Source organism: Ischnura elegans, chromosome 7 (assembly GCF_921293095.1).
Source record: "Ischnura elegans chromosome 7, ioIscEleg1.1, whole genome shotgun sequence".
NCBI lineage: Eukaryota > Metazoa > Arthropoda > Insecta > Odonata > Coenagrionidae > Ischnura > Ischnura elegans.
The window spans coordinates 31,034,726-31,044,097 of NC_060252.1; the positions used below are offsets into that span (position 1 = coordinate 31,034,726).

Sequence of the window (9,372 nt, forward strand, 5' to 3'; positions counted from 1 at the left end):
GACCGTAGAAACTCAACGCTTACGTTTAAATAATGTTTGATGACTCATTGTTGTAGACGAATAAACAATGAGGAAAAGGATATATGACACGACCCAATGGAGCTTCGGCAAAATTGCATACAAATTCTTAAAGTATAGCGTTCTGCCTTTTCTACGTACTAAGTTCGCAGAGCTGCCTTTGGGGAGAGATCGTTTGAATATCGCGGCTGCGCGCCGTGCGCAACAGACGGAAGGAAAGGAGGCTTTTGCACACGGCCCGCTTCCCTTTCAACACGGCATATCGATCTGCGATGCGGTGACGTATCCTTGCGTGCCGGCAGAAACACTCCCCGCTTCCTGGACCTCGGACACGGCGCACTCGCTACTATAAATAGGAGGAAGACGCAGCAGTCGGTACAGAGAGCATTTTGAGCCCAACACAGCAGCAGCTGAAAGGATAGAAGAGCTGTCAACGCTTGAAGAGTCGAATAATCGAGACACTACACTTCCACCATGCCGGACCCATGCTGTGAAGCCTGCAAGGGTAAGCAACCGGTCACTGATATACGTTCTTATTGATCACCACAATAACTTTTAGATGACCTACCGCCCGGCGGATAGAGGTCTTTTAAGTTATGACCAGCATGAATGCTCATTTTTTCTCAAGGATTGTAAACACGGTATATAAATTCGCAGGAATTTATGTCCTAATGTTTTTTTAATAATTGTTCAATAATTTTTTAAATATTTTTTCTTTTATATTTTTTTAATTGCATTGATGTTTTTTTTATATTTGCCAACACAATTGAAAATTCTTAACTCTAGAAGTTGGAAACACTCTTAGAATTATAGTTACTAGATGAGATAGTGTGCATGTAGTTGGAATTGTTGGATCATAATTTCAAATTTCTATTATTAGTTTCCCCGAACCTGGACTTGCACGAAAGTCTTTCATTGTTATGTTACACTGTTTGCAGTTAGCATGGCTTAATGCGATAGCAAATGCTAAGCCTATGGCACGTTAGATGTTCCATTACGATCCACCAAAATCATTCATGCAGTCAGACATTAACACGTAATGAAGTGTGTAAATTGGCCTTTAGTTAATCGAGAGAGAAATAAATCTTCCAGTGGAGCAGAGAATTTTGGGTCTGCATTATTTTTCCAGGTCTGATAGAAGCGTTAAAATAAGAGGGATCCATTTATTATTGGATCTAGTAGTTTTAAATAGCTTCATTAGGTCAGTAATTGCATGACGTAAGCTGCTCTGTGTCAAACTACTTTAATAAATGAGTGTACTCATTGGCATAACTATGGGGAGGGGATGAAAGGGATAGATCTACCCCCCCAAAAGCCTGAGAGCGTTAAAAAATATTCATAACTATTGTCTAGTTTTAACATATAATAACTGCACATGCTTAATGTTAAATGTCATTCATTATAAACGATGTAAAAAGGATTTCCAGGCATGTCACTTATTAAAAAATTTTCCCAGACCCCCAATTGGGGGGGAGGGTCACCCTCACCTTTTGGGTGTTTAGCATGTGTTTAGTATTCTTCCACAGGGTGAACTGACCTGCATGTATATAAGCTAATACTATATACTAAATCCGTCTATATAAACGTTAGAACTTCGTTTAAAATTTCCTCACGCTCAGAAAAAAACACGAAATTCATTTTGAATTTTAAAAAATCGATACGAACAACAAGTATTTGCATATTTATATTACTATCACAATGACATGTCATAGAGAAATATAGGGGTTGGTAATCACCAAGCATGCACCATTCGTTCTGTTACAACACTATTCATATACCAACCCATCAGTACTATTGGGCACAGTGACGGATCCAGGATAGGGTCATGGAAGGAGCTAGGGGGCTCTCCTCTCCTGTATATGTTCGAGTTCGACAGCTAAACAAAATTACCATGTATCTAGTGTAAATTGGATACCCCAGGGGGGTCTATTGCCCTCCCTTGCCCTTATCTGGATCCACTGCTGACTGGGCATGATCAGCAAGAATTCATAATTTTTCTTAGGTGTTAAAATCTACATCAGACAGCTAGACTTGGAGTCTCTATGTGCTACAATTATATGGCGAGACATTATTTTTCAAGGTTCTATGGAAACAATAAACTAAGAGAGAATGAAAGATGAATGAGCATAAGAACTTTCTGAATGGATAATACATAGGTATATTTACATGAACCATTCATTAATTTGGTTTGTCTTCAATAGAGGAAAAATAAAATCCTCACACAAACGAATCTAATTGACTGGTATTAGTTGAAGATTATTATTAGTATCAGAGAATAATTTCCAACAAATACTTTTTCACAATCAATTCATTCAACTCCAAACAGATTTAAATATAGACACCTATTTTATTTTCATGGAAATATTATGAACTGATGGGATATCTGCCTTGCCAAAGAACTGTATGAGAAAAAATTTTTAATATGCATTACTGAACGGAAAAAACAGTAATTTATGGAATAATCTTATGCAATTCGTAAATGTAAATATAAGTCAATTACTTGATCAGATAATTCAATGCTGACATTACTATATTCCTCCAAATATAGTCCCCCTCGGAATATATTCCCCCCCCCCTAATTTTGAGGCTTGAGTTTTGGGAAAAAATTTAAAAAATGGGTTTGAATATAGTCCCCCCCTTAACTTTTATCTCGGGCATTTTTGGAAAAAAAGGGGGGACTATATTTAACATATATGTACATTATGACCAAAAGTTTGAGTGTTTGTTTTTTATATTCTAGGTTTTATATTTTGAACCTAGACTAAATTGGTATGTAACTTAATTAGGGCTGTTAGAAAATGAACGTGGTTTCAATTTCTGCAGTTTACCATGTACCTTGAAAATTAGCACTGATTATGGGAAGTGAAAAATAAAAAAAATAATCTTAATAAATTTTCAAATTATTTGTGGTGTTTATTCTAAATTGAAGACTTTGTAACTATGTAATTGATGTACTGATTTTGATGCAATAATTTAAATTTCAATGCATGTACATACTTTGTTCTTTATTTTTCTTATTGACATTGCTGTTTACATGACCAGCTTGAAGACAAAGGGATTGAAAAATTGTAAATTTTTAATTAAAGAATTTCCTTAGGTCATTCTTTAAAAAAAAGAAAAACATTTTAGGCAGTGAAAATGTTCCATATTGGAAAAATTTGTCTGTTTTTACTGTGACAATTTTATTCCTCAATTTTTTTTCCAAAGGTATGGTTCTTAAAGCCATGTGCTCTACTTCTATTCATTGAGAATATTTTGTAACCCATAATGAACTGAAATAGCAAGGTTGTTATTATTTCATGACGGGTCACAGTAATGATGATTTATTGCTTCCTTTTCAGACACTTGTGCCAAAGCAGAGGGGAAGAAGTGTGCTGACAGCTGCAACTGTGGTTCAGATTGCAAATGCTGCAGCAAGGCAGATCCAGGTGAGGTTATCTATCATCTATCCAATCATTAACCCTTCAGTTGGCTCGTTTAATTTTGTTACGCAGTTCTGCATGCAGGCCACACTGGTCAGGTGCACAGCTATGACAAGGCTACCCCTAGTTGCAAACAGCAATTAAACACAGCGGTAACCAGGCGCGTGGCTAGAAATTAAGGCTGGGGGGGGGGGGGGGGGTTTAGGAGCAACTAATACTGGTGGATATGAAATACGAGAGGTGTGGGTGCCATCCCCCAGAAAATTTTTGAAATCCATGTCCATGTCCTCCCAGATGCTTAAAAAAAATAGACAAGATTTTAAATACCGTTATTATTATGTTCACTTTGTTTTAAATATTTCATAGCCTCAAGCATTTTATTTCCTATTTATAACATATTAAAACAAAGAGAATATTTTGTATAGAGAGAATGAGGGCTCAAGGGGAGCCATTCAGGGATACAACACACCAGGGCCAGGAACCAAGTCAGTGACTTATACGCCCGATCACTCAGGGAGGGGGAGGAGACGAGGGAAAAAGGAAAGAGGCGCCGCCCCGATAGGAGCCCATCGACGCCTCTGGGGTAGGGATAGGTTCGGAAGGGACGGGACGGGGAAAAAACACCTTAACGCTATAGAAGCAAAAAGGGCCCAAATAAATAGCGAAACCAGGCAAAGCCATTAATGTGCCAGCGAATTTGGAGGATTATTCTACGAGGAAGAAAAATCCATCGATCAAATCGCTAGATAATATTTTGTACTGTAATTGTTTCACGCTGTTGATTACTGTTAGACTAAGGGAACGTTTTTTAACATTTTTTTTCTTGAATGGCCGGAGAGACTTAAGCCACATTAGCGATCCTTACCGTGAGAAAGAGTGCACTTGTAACCAGGGGCGGATCCAGAATTTATTTCTGGGGGGGGGCACAAGCAAGGCCATATCCAGGAATTTTTTCTGGGGGGGGGGCACAATTTTTCTGTAGTTCCTCATACTTTGTATCCTTCTTTAGGCAAAAATAAGTTCTTACTGTTCTTCGAAATACATGTAAAAAATTACACTCAAGCACAAAAATAATATAGGTACATACATTATTGCTGGAGTAGTTTTTGTCTTTTACAAAGCCTTGTTTCACAGGAAAGTGCTTCTGAGGGAAATGGAATGTGCATGATTTAGAATCTCATTAATAGTTTTCAAAGAAGTTATCTTCATATTAATTAATGCCTAGAATTTATATGCTCAAAATATTTCTGTAAAAAGTAATTTCTCTGCTAGCTATAAAAATAATCTCCACATTTATTGTAGTTCCATATTTCTATTGTAGTGCCATAGTTTTTGTGCCTAAACGCATTCTAGGTTACGTAAAGCAAAATTGAAAATTGAAGATTGTACATGGTGGAAGGGTTCAATATTAACAATGAAAAAGAAGTGACAGGGTGTCAAATCCGTTGACCGTGGAGCCCAGCTGAGACATGCTAAGTCGCCACCTCCTTGACGACTGATCCAATGGCTCGGTAGAGTTTCATTCAGATATTCAAGCACTTGGCGACTCCAGTGAGGGGGTCTTATTTAAAATTGAAGTTGCCTTCGTACAGCTATGGAAACAACCAAGGCGTAATGATCGGTAGTTTGGACAAAATAATAATTTATACTGCATACATTCTTTTCGAAATACCCTGTACATTGAAATTCCACAAGATTATGCTGGAAACTACTCTTTGAATGCTTATAAAATATTCAATGCCTCCTTGCATTGGAAAGTCAAGTTAGGATTGTTATTGCAATTTTCCCAATTCTCTGTGAGATCAGGGGGTCCTTGCCCTCCCTCCCCCATCCCTCTTAAATCCGTTGCTTTGCACTGTTAGCTCAGTGGTGTCTTTTATTTTCGACCAGTTTTATTTGTGTGCCTTGCAAAAAAAATAAAATCGCATGTTCCCAAATTGATTATTCCAGTTCACGATTTAATGTTTCTTTTTCTTCTCTCCCTGTAGGAAATTGCTGCTGCAAGAAAGGGAGTGACTGCAAGTGCCCAAAAGGATCATGCAGCTGCAAGTGAAGGGGACGCAGTGAAGAGCTGTTCATCGTTATCATTAGCTTTCAGAAACCAGCGAGTTACTCACACACGATACATTTATCAGAGCTTCCCATGAAAAGAAGTGAATGAAGCAGATGTGATGCAACATTCCTTTGTTCCTACACTAAGAGAAGGATTTGTTTTTACTAAAACACTATATGTTATTATTTTTCACCATGTTTTTGAATAAATGTTTATAATTTGAAGTGTGTACTCTATCTACTAACCTGGTTTGATACTAAAAATGCGTTCCATATCCTTGCAAAGTTCAATATACTACTCTCGGGAAAAGTGCTGGCAAAATCTGTCATAGTAATGGGTCGATTACCTCGAGTTATCGGTCAAGATTGAAATCCGTAACTAATCAGTTTAAGTTACATTTCCATGCATTAAAAAATGATTAGCACCTGAGGGTATTAAGTTCCAAATAATTGGAATATGTATTGTCTTCTGAATGCGTTAGTCATTCTTGGTGGGCTCCATCCTCCAGTACCCAAAGAGGGGCAAGATATTTAACTTTCATCTTACTACACAAAATAGCACACAGTGAGGTTTTGGCTGTGGAAAGAGGTTCACAAGTTTTTTTAAGAACGGGAATCATGCTTCTGTCTCTCAAAGTGGGCAAAATAGTCAAGTTTCATCGATTGTATCAGCCGATGATTGAAATTCACTGTCCTTAGGCATGGATCACATAAGCTATTTGCAAAGGTCCAGTTAAAAAAAAATAACAGTGTGACGGCTGTGTGATGGCATTTAAGCAGACTTGATAGTGGGCTATAAGCTATATCTCATGGTTCACTTTATGAAGGAGCTGAAGACTTAAATTGACTTTCATGGTGTTGATTTCAAATCAGCCCTGCTCTTCAACGTGGTTAAATCGGGTAAAATTATTGTCAGCCATGTAAACTATAACTTCAACTATGGAGCCAAACTTTGCGTAGATATCACTGGACGGCATGAAAATCGGCCCTGACACCATTCCTGCTAATTCTTTGGTAAAATGACCTCCTAAATCCAAATATGAACTCTGTTTTATTCCAACACCCACCATTTTCCGGGGAGCTCCCCTCCCTCCAATTTTCATAACTTTTCGGTCATTTGGAGGAATTGAAAGGAATATTTTAGCATTTAAATTTTTCTAGGGGTTTTGAGGGGAGCAAAATCCTAAAAAATCAATATTTATGGTAAAGAGGTAGATTTGACGGGAAATAGTCTCCGTAAATTGTGTAAAAACGCATTGAAAATGATGAAGTTTGCATTTTTTTTTCGCAAATTTTCGCGAATTTTAAAAAAATTTCCAGCTTCCATTTCTTATCATCCTACCCCAAATGATAAAAATATATAACAACTAGAAATGTCAGTAATAATAAAAATATTTTGCTGCATAGCATAGCAACAACAATTAAAAAATGTAGCAATGGCTCGGAAGATTCACTTTACTACAATGGACTCTCCCGCCTGTCCTGCTCAGGCTTGGACGGCAATTTGCTTTCGCAGCTAAAAAAGGAAAAGTAACCCTTTCTTATTATACGAATAATATAAAATTGAGATTTTTATACTCTCATTGGAGTTAAAAATTATTCTTTCTCCTTAATCATGGAGTTCCACAAAGTATCAGCCTCTCAAATCAATTATGTATATTGAAGTTGTCGTCACCTTCCCTCAGTATACCTCTAATGATTGCAGAGTCAACTATTTCCGTGTTCTGGATAAGGGTCCTTTTTTCAAAGTAGTTTAAATTGTGCAACACAATAAAAGTTGTTGTACTCCGGCTTTTTCCGAGTGAATGTCAGTATGTGGGCTTGAGTTGTGATTATTACCATGATTTAATTTGTAAATATGTTACGCGTGTGTAAAAATCATCCTCATCGCTTAAGCTATGTTTGCAGTGAATTGACTTAAACATCGCAACAATAACCTCTTTCTTTAATTCTTAAAAATGCATATAAATTTTACTCTGACTCAAATTGGCGGTCAGGGCTAGGATTAAGCTCCAAGTGTTTGCTGTACCACTTGTTACACTGATTTGACGAAATACTTGGTCAAACTACTATCATAGAGTAAGTATATATACTTACAAGTATATATACTTAGAATATACTTACTCTATGCTACTATTGCTGCTTCTGAACTGCTTCCTTTGTGAATACAACAGCCGCGCCTGAGAAAAACATTACATCTTACGGAACTGGCCTCTGCGAGAAAGCTTCACACATGGTTATAAAAATGTCGCTCATGTTTCCCTACTTCCAGCAGAAAATGTTCACTTGCCACCATTGCACATCAAACTAGGACAGATGAAATATTTTGTGAAAGTAATCAACAAGACAGGAGCTGAATTTCAATTTTTAACTTAAAGTCTTCGTTTTAGTGTGGCTTAAACCAAGGAAGAAATTCGTGGGCCCCCAGGATAGGAAACTTTTCCAAGATTCGACGTTTATGAAACACCTGAATCATAAATAGAATTGAGCTTGCCATGGATTCTGGAACGTGTGTTAGAACTTTTTGGGTGACAACGAAGTGATGATTATGTTGCCCATGTCGAGGAATTGCTGTCAGAGTATTAGGCCATGGGGTTTAACATATCACTAAATATGAATTTCCTTCATTCACACCTGGACCTTTTCATAGAATATGTTGACGCAGTTTCAAATTAACATAGGGAACGGTTCCATGAAGATATCACCAAAGGAGAGGAGATTTTTTGAGAAGTTGAATGCGGGCATGTTGGTATGTATATTAGGCCTACTGCTGGTTTTTGTATGAGAAACTCCTACCTCAGGGTATAAAGGGAAATCAAATACCAAATTACTTTTGTTATTCATTGTTCTTCACATTTGTTATTTTCTCTTTGTTGATGTGCGTATGGTATTGAGGGCGCCAGCGTGGTAGCGTGCCTTCTGAACTGTTGGCACAAATTTTCATTATTTTTTCTGTGCCGTGTTCTTAAATATTTTTATTATTGCTAATATGAACTGTTGATATATATTTTATCCATCATTCTGGGATATTTCGGGTAGGGGAAGATGAAATGGGAGCTGAAAAATGAAGAAAATAAGTGAAAAAATTGCAAAAAAAGGAAAGGATGATAATTTTTAATGCGTTTTTAAAATCATTAACAGAAACTAATCCCCCCAAATCTACATCTTTATCATTAATTATCATGTTTCAGGACTTTTCACCTCTCAAAAACCTAGTAAGAAATATAAACGTTAATATAATCCTTTTCATTCCTACAAATTATTGCAAAAGAGATGAAAATCAGAGGGGGAGCTGCCCCCAGAAAATGGTGGCTGATGGAGGAAAACGGATGTCATATTCGGATTCAGGAGGTCATTTTACATAAGAAGCGGCAGGAATGGTACCAGGGCTTGAGAAAAAATTACTTTTTGCCATCCAGTGTATTCTGAGCATGGGTACCATAGACCATAGAAATACGCCATCTTCTAGGAGCCCTTGATGTTGGCTCAACGGGTCTGCACCCGGTTAGGTGATGTTTTGGTAGCTTACACTACTCCCATCTGCAACAGTTACGAGCAGGATTGCAGCTAAGAATTAAGGCTAAGGGAGGTTTTAGGTGCAACTAATACTTAGGGGTGTGGGGGTATTGCATACCCACCAGGGTAAGCAGGAGTTGCAGGGGCCCTCCTCCAGAAAATTTTTAAGATTAATGGTTCAAAATGGCGAGTTTTACGGCTTTCTGAAGGATATTTGATCGATCCTAACACTATTCTATAAGTAACACTGATCCAATTAAGTAAAGAGGATTAAACTTAAAATTTCTCTGAGCTCTGGGGGGGGGGGGGTCGTTTTATCCCACAACCCCCCCCCCCCACCCCCTTGCTTCACCACTGGTGACGA

The 9,372-nt window shown here is 37.6% G+C and overlaps 1 long non-coding RNA gene across 1 annotated transcript; it reads left to right on the top strand.

The window, feature by feature from the left end:
• Nucleotides 1–316: 316 nt before the first annotated feature.
• Nucleotides 317–5,717, top strand: LOC124162685. The gene is made up of 3 exons (XR_006865649.1): nt 317–523; nt 3,360–3,446; nt 5,429–5,717. It is a non-coding gene; the product is annotated as an uncharacterized LOC124162685 (long non-coding RNA).
• Nucleotides 5,718–9,372: the final 3,655 nt, after the last annotated feature.